Source organism: Hibiscus syriacus, unplaced genomic scaffold, assembly GCF_006381635.1.
Source record: "Hibiscus syriacus cultivar Baekdansim isolate YM2019G1 unplaced genomic scaffold, ASM638163v2 tig00000715_pilon, whole genome shotgun sequence".
Lineage (NCBI taxonomy): Eukaryota > Viridiplantae > Streptophyta > Magnoliopsida > Malvales > Malvaceae > Hibiscus > Hibiscus syriacus.
The window spans coordinates 1,621,038-1,631,255 of record NW_024061811.1 but is presented as its reverse complement, the minus strand read 5'-3'; the positions used below and the strand labels follow the sequence as shown (position 1 = coordinate 1,631,255).

Below are 10,218 nucleotides of genomic sequence, written 5' to 3'. Positions count from 1 at the left end.
AATACTCCCTAACTCATCCATTTTGAAGTTTCAACATACTTTAAATCTCTAAATAATCTTTCTTAGCACCCCAAGAATCAAAACTAAGCTTAAAACTCAAGAATTAACCAACTGAAATTAAGCTTACCTTTGCCATGGAGCTTACGGGAAGAGAAGAAGAAGGAGATAACCCAAGCTCGAGACTTTTCTTTTCTTTCTCACCCTTTCCACGTGTTTTATAGCCTTAAAAGAAAGATAAAAATCTTTCTGGTCAAATGACCATTTTACCCTTTATTTACTTTAATAATTACCAACTAACATCCACTAAATATTCCAATTTAATCCCTGAACTTTTAAATCTTTCAAAATCAGACTTCAAAGTTTCAAAAATTTTATTTTAGTCACTAGTCCCGATTTTGGGATATTACAGAAACCATAGTTTCCAAAAAGAACATCGGCCACGCATTAACCTTCGGAACCCGGCAGCCATGCAGCGACCAGCGCATCAACTTGTTTGATAAGTGGCATCATAACAAGGGGTCTTCCACATATCAAAACAACCGCACACTTGATGTTGGCGCATACATTGTTGATTGTATATTGACATTGTAATGAGATCGTCAAGTTCAGGTTATCACCAGATGTCTCGGCATACGGAGGCTCCCCAACGACGACGATGCCTTAGGAGAAATTGTTCGATTTAACGTAATTGAAATCAGGATTTTCTTGGTAGACTATCTCTCTGCTGTGATCAACAGCTTCTGAAATGCCTTTCAGAATGGTGGTTCCTGTTGATTTAAACGACATTACTATACTGTTTTACGATGGTACATGGTTGTGACTGTGTTGAAAGCTAAGTTTTAAGAGACAAGAATGGTCTATTACCAGCAGTCAAATTGTTTCCATCACCACCTTGCTAGTTGATGGTCCAACCGCCGCATTGATTTCCCAAGTTATCGGCATGGCTGTCGGCAACGAGGATCTTCGATGAGTTCTTTGGAAGAGGTAGCATCGGTTCATCTACATTTTCTCCATTCTTCAGCAAAACAAGTGATTTTCTCCCTGCTTCCCTTGCTAAATCTCTGTGAGCCTGGATTTAAAACCAAACAGATAAATCCTTGTATACCCCGAAAACTTGTCTTAACTGTTAAAAAAAGACATGCTGGTTCATAACCTGATGTCAGAGCTGATCAACGAAGCTTTCATTAGCCATGGGGTTTTCGAACAAACCAAGTGTGAATTTGACTCTCAAGATTCTCCTAACAGCATAATCAATACGGCTCATGGGGATGAAATTGTTATTCACAAGGCCCGTCAAAGTATCAATAAACTCCGTATAATTGCAAGGAGCTATAATCTGAAACAAGCAGTCCAAACAGGTGAATCCAGAAGCCACATTAGGTCCAACTAATTCAAAATCGAGTCGAGTCAAAGCCACTCACCATGTCAAGGCCTGCTTGAATCCCGGTGGGAACTGAATATGTATAGTTGGCATGGACAGGATATGTCATCCTATCAATCGCCTGCCAATCAGAGATGAAAAATCCCTTCAATTTTGCACAGATTATCATAAACAATGTATTGTTCATTTCTGCTGCAGGTTTCATATTAAGTTTTAAAGATTTGCAGTCAAGTTTACCCTGAACCTAAGAATGCCCTTGAGCAAATCTGTGACAAGTTCTCGATTAGCATGCATTTTCACTCCATTTCAACTGAGTAAGAAGCCATAATTGTTCTAACTCCCTTAGCGACAGCCGCGTTATAACCCGGCATGTGAATGCTAAGCAGTCCATGTCTATCAATCACTGTGTTGTTTTCATTGATGCCTTTTGTTGTCCCACCATCTCCCAGGCACAAGCCACCAACTTGTCCCTTTTCCAATGCACGAAACAAATAAGTGGTTTCGATCACTTTATATTACTCGATAAATTCGTATATGTATGTTGCATGCATATTGCCTGTTAACATACTTTCCACCAACATAAGGAGCACCCTTAGTTGAACCCTTTGGAATTTCCCCTTGCAGTCCATTTATGATATCTGTCATTTGCCTGACGGTGTTAGGATCTTCACTGTAACTCTCATAACCTCGACCCCATCTCGGATCTCGAAAAACCTAAAATATTGTAAACATTAGAGTTGTTGAAATGTATTTCTCTTAATAAAAACAATTAAATCAAACAGGTGATAGACCGAATACTTCATTACCGCAATGCAGGGTGCAATAGTTTATGCCAGTAGCTCTAACTTCAAGAGCTGTTGCAGATCCAATCCTCTTCACAAGATCAGGATCCATATAACAATGGAGATTTATAAAAAAAAATATTGTAATCGTCTTCGAAAGCTATAAACGAAAATTAACTAGCAGTGGAAGAAACTGAAGAAAAATAGATCTTACCTTGTAGCACCAAGGCCAACGTTATGAGGAAATATGGTGACGTTATACACATTGTTATGCCCATGGACAGCATCAATGCCATAAATCATTGGAATCCATAGCCTGGTTGAGAGTGAACCATTTTGGAAACCATTAACCATGTTGATCCATTCTTGCGGGGTGGCTTGAAGACGCGGTACGCTTCCTCCTCCACTTAAGATGCTGCCAATTTTGTAGTCCCTTACGACCTCAGGGGTGGCTACTTTCCGGTCAATTTGCACCATCTGACCAATCTTTTCATCGAGATTCATTCGTTTCATCAGGTCCCGAATCCTCTTGCTAATCGTCTGTTTGGGGTCCTTGTATTTCATGTACTCATCTCCTGCTTGTGCCGTGACAACCAAGAAACAGAAAAGAAGAAATCCCACTAAAGGGGCTGATGTTTTTGCCATGTTTTAACTGCTCAAATTGATTCCTACAGGTAGAAAGACAAATTACAAGACGAAATACAAAATTGAAAGTTAAAGTTTGGTGAATTCTTCGAATTTCTGTTACCCAAAAGTTTTCATTTCTAAAACTAAAAGAATCAAAAGAGAAATCGAAGCTGCAATGTAAATTACTCTCAAAGCTAAGAAAATAGTAAAAGCATAGGGAAAATGAAGAGAAACCAACCTTGGATTGTCAATAGCTCGCTAAAAAAATTCGTAATGTAGTCTGTTTAAGACTGGTAAATTTATAAGAGAAATGTAAAGTGGAATTGAGAATAGTTCAACTAAAAATTTTAGATAAATTGCAACCGATATTATTTTTAATATTCGATTATCTAATTCTTAGGTCTGTTATGAATTGTTTTGATTTAGAATCATTCTTTATTATTTTGTTTTGGTCGGCAAACTAAGTCACCAATGAACCAAATCTTCGGATACTAGTTCATAACAATTAGATTTACATTTTTTTAACAATATTCTAAAATTTGATAAAACTTTGAGGATTTAATGTTTATAAATTTGTGCTTATAAAAATGTATATAAGTTTTCCATTTATCATATATTAACATTATATAATAACATTATTTAAAATTTTATATTATCAATTAATTTCTCCCTTTGGTATTAATTTAGAAGACAAAAATAAAAATTCTAGAAAATTATTTGATATAATTGAGATAGTTTTGATCCATAAATCTCAAACATTTGAAACCTAAATTACAATAATCATTTTTTCATCAGTCTAGGGTGAATACAAATATACAATACAACATTTGTTCAAAGACATATCCCTTAATCATCGAAATCATTTTATTCATAATCTTTTTAAACGGAGAGAAAATTAATCTAAAAATATGTATTATGTAAAAATATGAAGGAAAATAATCTCCTTTGAATAAAGTAAATACAAAAAAGAAACTAATTTTATCCTTGTTTATTAGTAAATTTTTATAAAATTTATATTTAAGATTTATACATCACATATATATATTTTAAATTTAATAAAATTACTCAATCATAATTAAAGACGTATCTATCATTATTCTTGTTTATTCATTTTCAAAATATATATAAACGGTTTAAAAATATTTATATCTAATATTTTAATTTAACTAACAATAAATTAATATTTCTAAATATTTATTTTTTTAAACACACAAAGATTAAAATCTCTTTTAATATTAGAAAAATTAAAGTAGACTTTAATATTATTTAGTTATTATTATTTTCAGAAGTACATTCTTGTCTCTTCAACATTGTGGAGACGTACACACGCCGAAGCTAAAATTGAATCAAACAGCCAGCAGAATTTCCTCACTTTGTGCCCATTGTCCATTGCAAGAACTTCTCGACGCTGTCAAGCCCCCACCGCTCTTTCAAAACCGGCATCACGGCTGGAACCTCCAACTGGAACTGTTGAATTAGAGTCGTCTACACTGTTCCATGAACCAAGTTGCCGCATGGCTTCAACTATGGCCGCCCTCGTAGCACAGTGAACTGAACAGCCAACGTTAATGGCGGCTCACCGGATGCTGCAAAACAAGAGTTGACGAACGTTGTTGATTACCGAAGTTTTAAAAAAAAGGACATGAACTTTGATGGGAATTTTAAAAGCTTGCCTTTTGAAGAAAGCACACGTTTCTAATGTTTGGGAATGGTGGCTAATGTAGGGACTTTATAACTCCATGCTCCATTTGCAGTCACTAATCCATTTGAGTTTGTGGGGTATTCTTCAAACATAAAGAATCCAATTCCTTGAACATAAGCTCCTCCGATCTGAAAAACATATTTGTTTCCTATGTTAACCGACTTGGACGAGTAGTGTTCGATATGAATATGCTCAATTTTCCTTTTTTGAGTATGTACTCTAGTCTCATGTCTAAATATGTTAAAGATCAAATATCGAAAATAAATCGAGAAGTTCAGACTGTAAACACAGGCTAACCTGTCCTAAATCCACAGCAGGATTCAAACTTTGGCCGCAATCATAAATGATATCTGAGCGCAAAATTGTGGTTTCCCCACTTAAAAGGTTTACTTCCACCTGCAAGGCCATATCTTCGCCAATAGAAAATATGAAGTCAATTAGTAGAATTTGTTATGCAAATGATGAATATGGCTCACGTGTAAGATGACGAGTGTCGAATAAGAATACGTATGTTTAATTTTTAAAATTCTTTCATGCATTTAGAGGGTCCTCATATATCTTCATACTCATTCTAAAAATGTCTTAGACACAAGTGTCTCATATAGATACTTAAAAGAAAATCGGAACAAATAGCATATAAATGAGCTTTAAAAGAAGACAGCTTTAAATTTAAAGAAAGAGGGGACATATAGAACTTGCCTCACTCACTGCTGCACCATAGTTTAAGTACTGCATAGAAGCAGACTCGGGTATAAAAAGTGTACTTGCAGATAAGTTCACAGAAATTTCATATGCCTGCATTGAATGTTAGATGAAAATGGTGAAACAAAAAGGGTACAATAGCTGGTATTCTAAAAATCGGACTGGAGACTGAAGCTGTAGGGGCTCGAGTTCCCAGCTCGATGATTGGTTCAATTGGAGAGAAGTTTGAATTTAAATATATGAGTTTGATATTAAATTACATAAACTACAGAGAGGATAACTCCTTCAATTCATCCAGTTTAAGAGTGGAAAACGAAATGAATTGTCAGTTCATACCTGAAGAATCAATGTCTCCCATTCAAGAGTTCCCATTTGTTCCATCAACCGTTCCTTAAGAGCAGTAAGTCTCTCAACCAAGACGTTGCAACAAAGTCTAACTGCTTCACAGCTCGATTCCGATGTTGTGCTGCCACCAGGAAAACCCCCTTGAATCAAACTCAAAGTATCGGATTGAATGACTCTTACTTTCTCCAAAAGCTCTTCAGTGCCACCACGTTTGATTAAACCAAGACCATATGCAGCCACTTGTTTCACTTTGGTCTATAGACCCGGACCCATATCATCCCCACCAACTTCAACAACAATGGATCCATCTATTAAGATGCTTACTTTTGCAGGGGTTGGCCTCACAGTCGCTTCTTACAGGACCGACACGCGTGAAATCCCCCGTTTCCTCCACTTATTAGACCTATTGAATTCCTGTATCATTTCAGTCCTCTGGTTAAAGCTTGAAGACGTAGCCAACTTATCCCATACGGCAGGTAAAGTATACTCCGATGGTTCAACTGCAGCACTCTTGAAAAAGAATCCGAGGCTGTTATATGTGTGGAGATTGATACTTCGGACAGTGTCAACTTCAATGGAAAGAGTGGATGCTATATGTTCGATTATGGCTTCGGCAATGAAAGCTGCCTGAACCTCCACTGGGGCCCTCATCGCAGATCTGCTAGGTAGATTTGTTTTGCATAGTTTTATATCAAAACTCAAGGCGTCCCAGTAAAATTTTTTAAGTGACCCAACTACGGCACCTGGCATAACTATACTCACATCTGGAAATATCCCCGCATCAATTAATATATCGAGTTTAAGGGCTGTAATCTTCCCATTATCTTTGAATCCTACACTGTATGTTATTTTCATCGGATGCCTTACTCCTGCCATTATCATATCGGTCTTGCGATTCACATACACCCGGACCGGACGCTGTAATTTATAAGCTGCAACTGCACATGCTGTAGCAACCTATATGAAGGCATAAAATTGACTGGAGATCAGATATGGTAACTATTAAATTATATAAACCATAAAAATTAGAAGCTATATTAATCAGAAGCTTAAAGAGTTTCACTAAAGCAAATATGAAAGGCTTTTAGCAGGAAAAAGAGGAATAATAAATTTAAAAGATAAATGATACTCACAGAGACTTCTCTTATGGCCTTTCCACCGAAACCACCTCCAAGCCTTCTTGTAATCACACGAATGTTATTCGCTGGAAGACCGAGACATTGAGCTATTGTTTCTTGTGCAATTTGAGGGCATTGAGTGGAATTGTACACCATCATGCTGTTATCTTCATCCGGCACAGCAAGAGCAGTTTGTGTCTCCATATAGAAATAGTATTGTGACCCAAGTTTGATCTACGTGAAACAATTCAAAAATAAATATTTGAACATTTCCATGATTGACGAGTAAGTCTACAAAGTGATCAGTCTGAGCAATCGGCAGTATCATCGTGTATAAGAAAACGATGCAGAATCCAGATTATATTGAAAGAGGAAGCTTGAGTGGTAATGAAGTCTGAAAGTTACCTCCGCGGAGAGAATTTGGCAATCGACCTCAGCCATTCCTTCAGAAAAATCACCAACCTGTTCTGGGTTAAAAAAAGGGACCTGAAAAAAGCTGCCTCTCTCAACAGCCTCTTCTACGGAAAATATTGGTGGACTTATATTCTCCTTGTCATAATCAATTACTGCAAGGTTTGCTGCCAAGTCTGCATGTTTCTGTGTATCTGCAACCTGAAGGAACCATTTCAACGTAAGGATCAAGTTCTTAAAAGTGAAAATGCCATTCTTGTAATGAGACTATGCATTAAAAGCCCGAATTGAAAAAAAAATAATTAGCATTTCACTACATCAACAATAATGATTTACCACAAAGGCAACCCGATCTCCTGCAAATTGAGCAAACTCATCTGCATATAGTGGTTCTTCACCAAATACGGACGTACAACCTAAATTCTTCCCTGGAATGTCTTTGACAGAAATAAGTGCAGTGACTCCGACCGGTGGTGACTCTGACTTAAATGTTATGCTCTTCACCCGTGCTAGTGGCTCTGTTCCATAAACAAATGCTCCATACAGGCAATTTCCTGGAGCTGGAATGTCATCCACGAAAACAGCCTCACCTACATGGTTATCTCATATCTGAGTGAGAATGCAGTTTGGTTGTGTAGAGAAAACTAAAATTTAAAATTTTTACACTTAAATAATGGCTGTGAGTCTATGAGAAAATGAGTAAGATATTACAAACCAGAAGCTTGAATGGAAGCTCCAACTTTGGTAACTGGCTGTCCAACTGGAGGGTAATCGTTACCGGACTGAATGTTCTGCTTTGAAGAAGACAACAATGTTGGAAATTTGGTTCCATTTTTGTCATTGTTCTCTTTTATTTCGGAATTGTAGTCCTTTAACATAGAATTATTATCTCCGTTGCACAAACCACCTGAAATTTGATCAGGGGTGTTAACTAAGGGGCTCAGGAACTCAAAAAGAAAGCCAACAGCCAAACTTGACTTGTAAGCAGAATGAGAGATGCCATATTTTGGTATTACTGTTGTTTCAAGTAATTTCACAGCCTCATACAGGAGACCAATACTTAGAATCAGAAATTCCTCAACGTTCCTCACTCTAATGGGATGCTTGGACGCATAAGCACCGAAAGAGAACCGACAGGTATTTAGGATGGCACCGGTAAAATTTCTACAAAATGAAATCTCAGCCAAGAAAGCAGCATTCAGATAGGGCAGTGCATTTCCAAGAGGGCGTGGTGCAGCACGATAAGTTTCAAATAGGAATTTAGTATCAGTTTCAGATGAAGTATCCTTTGTTAATTCCCAGACTGGAATTTTAATGCTTAAAAGAATGGCTCTGGAATCCAAAGGAGGCCTTCCAAGGAACTCTTCAAGTGTAAGCTTTTCAAGTTTCTGACCGATCATTGTATTCACTATTGCATCCACAGGAAGTAGTATGGTGGCAATATCTGATGGAAACTGTTTCCTTTGGGCCATCACCAAGTTTCCTCCCACACTACCTGATTTCCTTACGAACCCTGATGCTATCTTCTCCATATGATCAGCAATTTTCTTAAACACAGTTTTACTTTCTAGGGGAAAATCACTCACATTTTCTAGCTCAAGCACTTAAATGGCCTTCGAAATACTCACAGCTGCTCCTATTTCAATCCCTGTCAGGTCTTTCACAATGGTTGAGAGTTCAGGAATATGCTTTAAATCAATATAATTGTCATAGTGTTCTAGTTCCTTGTAATATCCCGTTCCCGTGTTACCAACAACAATCTTCATTAAGGTTCCATCGTTTGCCTCGATCTTTTGCAATATGCTTTGAAGTTTTTCAATGCTTGAAGGACTATACCAATGATATCCTTTGGAAGTCAGATAGGCACCTGCCTTGATTTCCTTCTTGAGAAACTCGGGAAACTTAGGACTTGAAGAATTACGATTGTATGCAGGTAACCTACTCATCTTTTCTTCATCACTTTGTCCTTTTTTCCAAATGGAATTATATCCCAAGTCTTCCATATCAACATCAGCAGCAAAACTTTTACAAGCATCAGCAATCGGGCGATAACCAGTACATCGACAAAGATTGCTTGCAATGACCTTTTCAGCTTCAGTAACTGTTAGCTTGGAAAATCCAGGACGGGGTTCGGACCTATTACTCTTTTCAGCATTTACAGGAGCTGAAAACATAGAAACACACATTCCGGGTATACAAAAGCCACATTGAGAAGCATGGAATCCGACAAATCGTTCTTGAATAGGATGGAAGCCATCTTTGCTATTCCCAACTCCCTCAGCTGTCGTAATTGAGCATCCATTTAAACTGCAAACTAACGTGAGGCACGAACTGAAAGTTGAATCCTCGACCTGGTGGAGCACTGGATCGTACTTGGACAGTAGGACAATGCAGGCACCACAGCCTCCTGTTACGCAGGAAAAAGAAAAGGCCAATGATTGAATATTGTTTGGAACTGATGAGTGATGAATGCAAATTCCCTAAGACTCTTAGACAAGACTGTTAAACTTGTTTTCCAGCAACTTTTATAACAGAAAACAGTAGAACTCAAGAGTATATGCTAAACAGATGGCGACATAAACAAACATATCCATTAATATCAATTTCTGTACATTAAACAAACAGATGATGACATAATATTATGTCAAAATGACTTCCTGTGTGATAAAATCAAAGATTCTCAACTGAATGCTTAATCAGTAATTGCAGCGCTGAACTCGTATGAAAGAAAGTTTCCATATTTAAAGTATAGATCGGAAACGGCAAAGTAATAAGTGGCTAATTTCTTTTACCTTCCGTATCTATTTTATTATCCAACAATGTCAAGTTAGCTGTAACGGGTCAATGTTTATATGGTCAGTTCTTTTATGAGAAAGCAGTTTGTGTGTAGAAAGTATAGTTATTTCAAAAAAAAAAAAAAAACTGGAAGTAAGCATTTAAAGTATAATATTTTTGATCAAGTTAATTATCTAAATTTTCAATTTTTTTCATTTAGATACATTTATCAAAATATATACCTTAAATATATCAATTTCTTCTTTTTTAATTAATCACTAGTATCCAATCTATTAATTGACTAATCATGATCTGGTATTACAGAGGCAATGACGACCTTCTCAACCCAGTTTACTCCATTCGCAAGCGTCAAGA

General features: G+C 36.8%; 2 pseudogenes; both read right to left on the bottom strand.

Moving 5' to 3' along the window:
- Positions 1 to 444: 444 nt before the first annotated feature.
- Positions 445 to 3,081, bottom strand: LOC120210507 (annotated as a pseudogene).
- Positions 3,082 to 4,150: 1,069 nt separating this feature from the next.
- On the bottom strand, positions 4,151 to 9,452 carry LOC120211711 (annotated as a pseudogene).
- Positions 9,453 to 10,218: the final 766 nt, after the last annotated feature.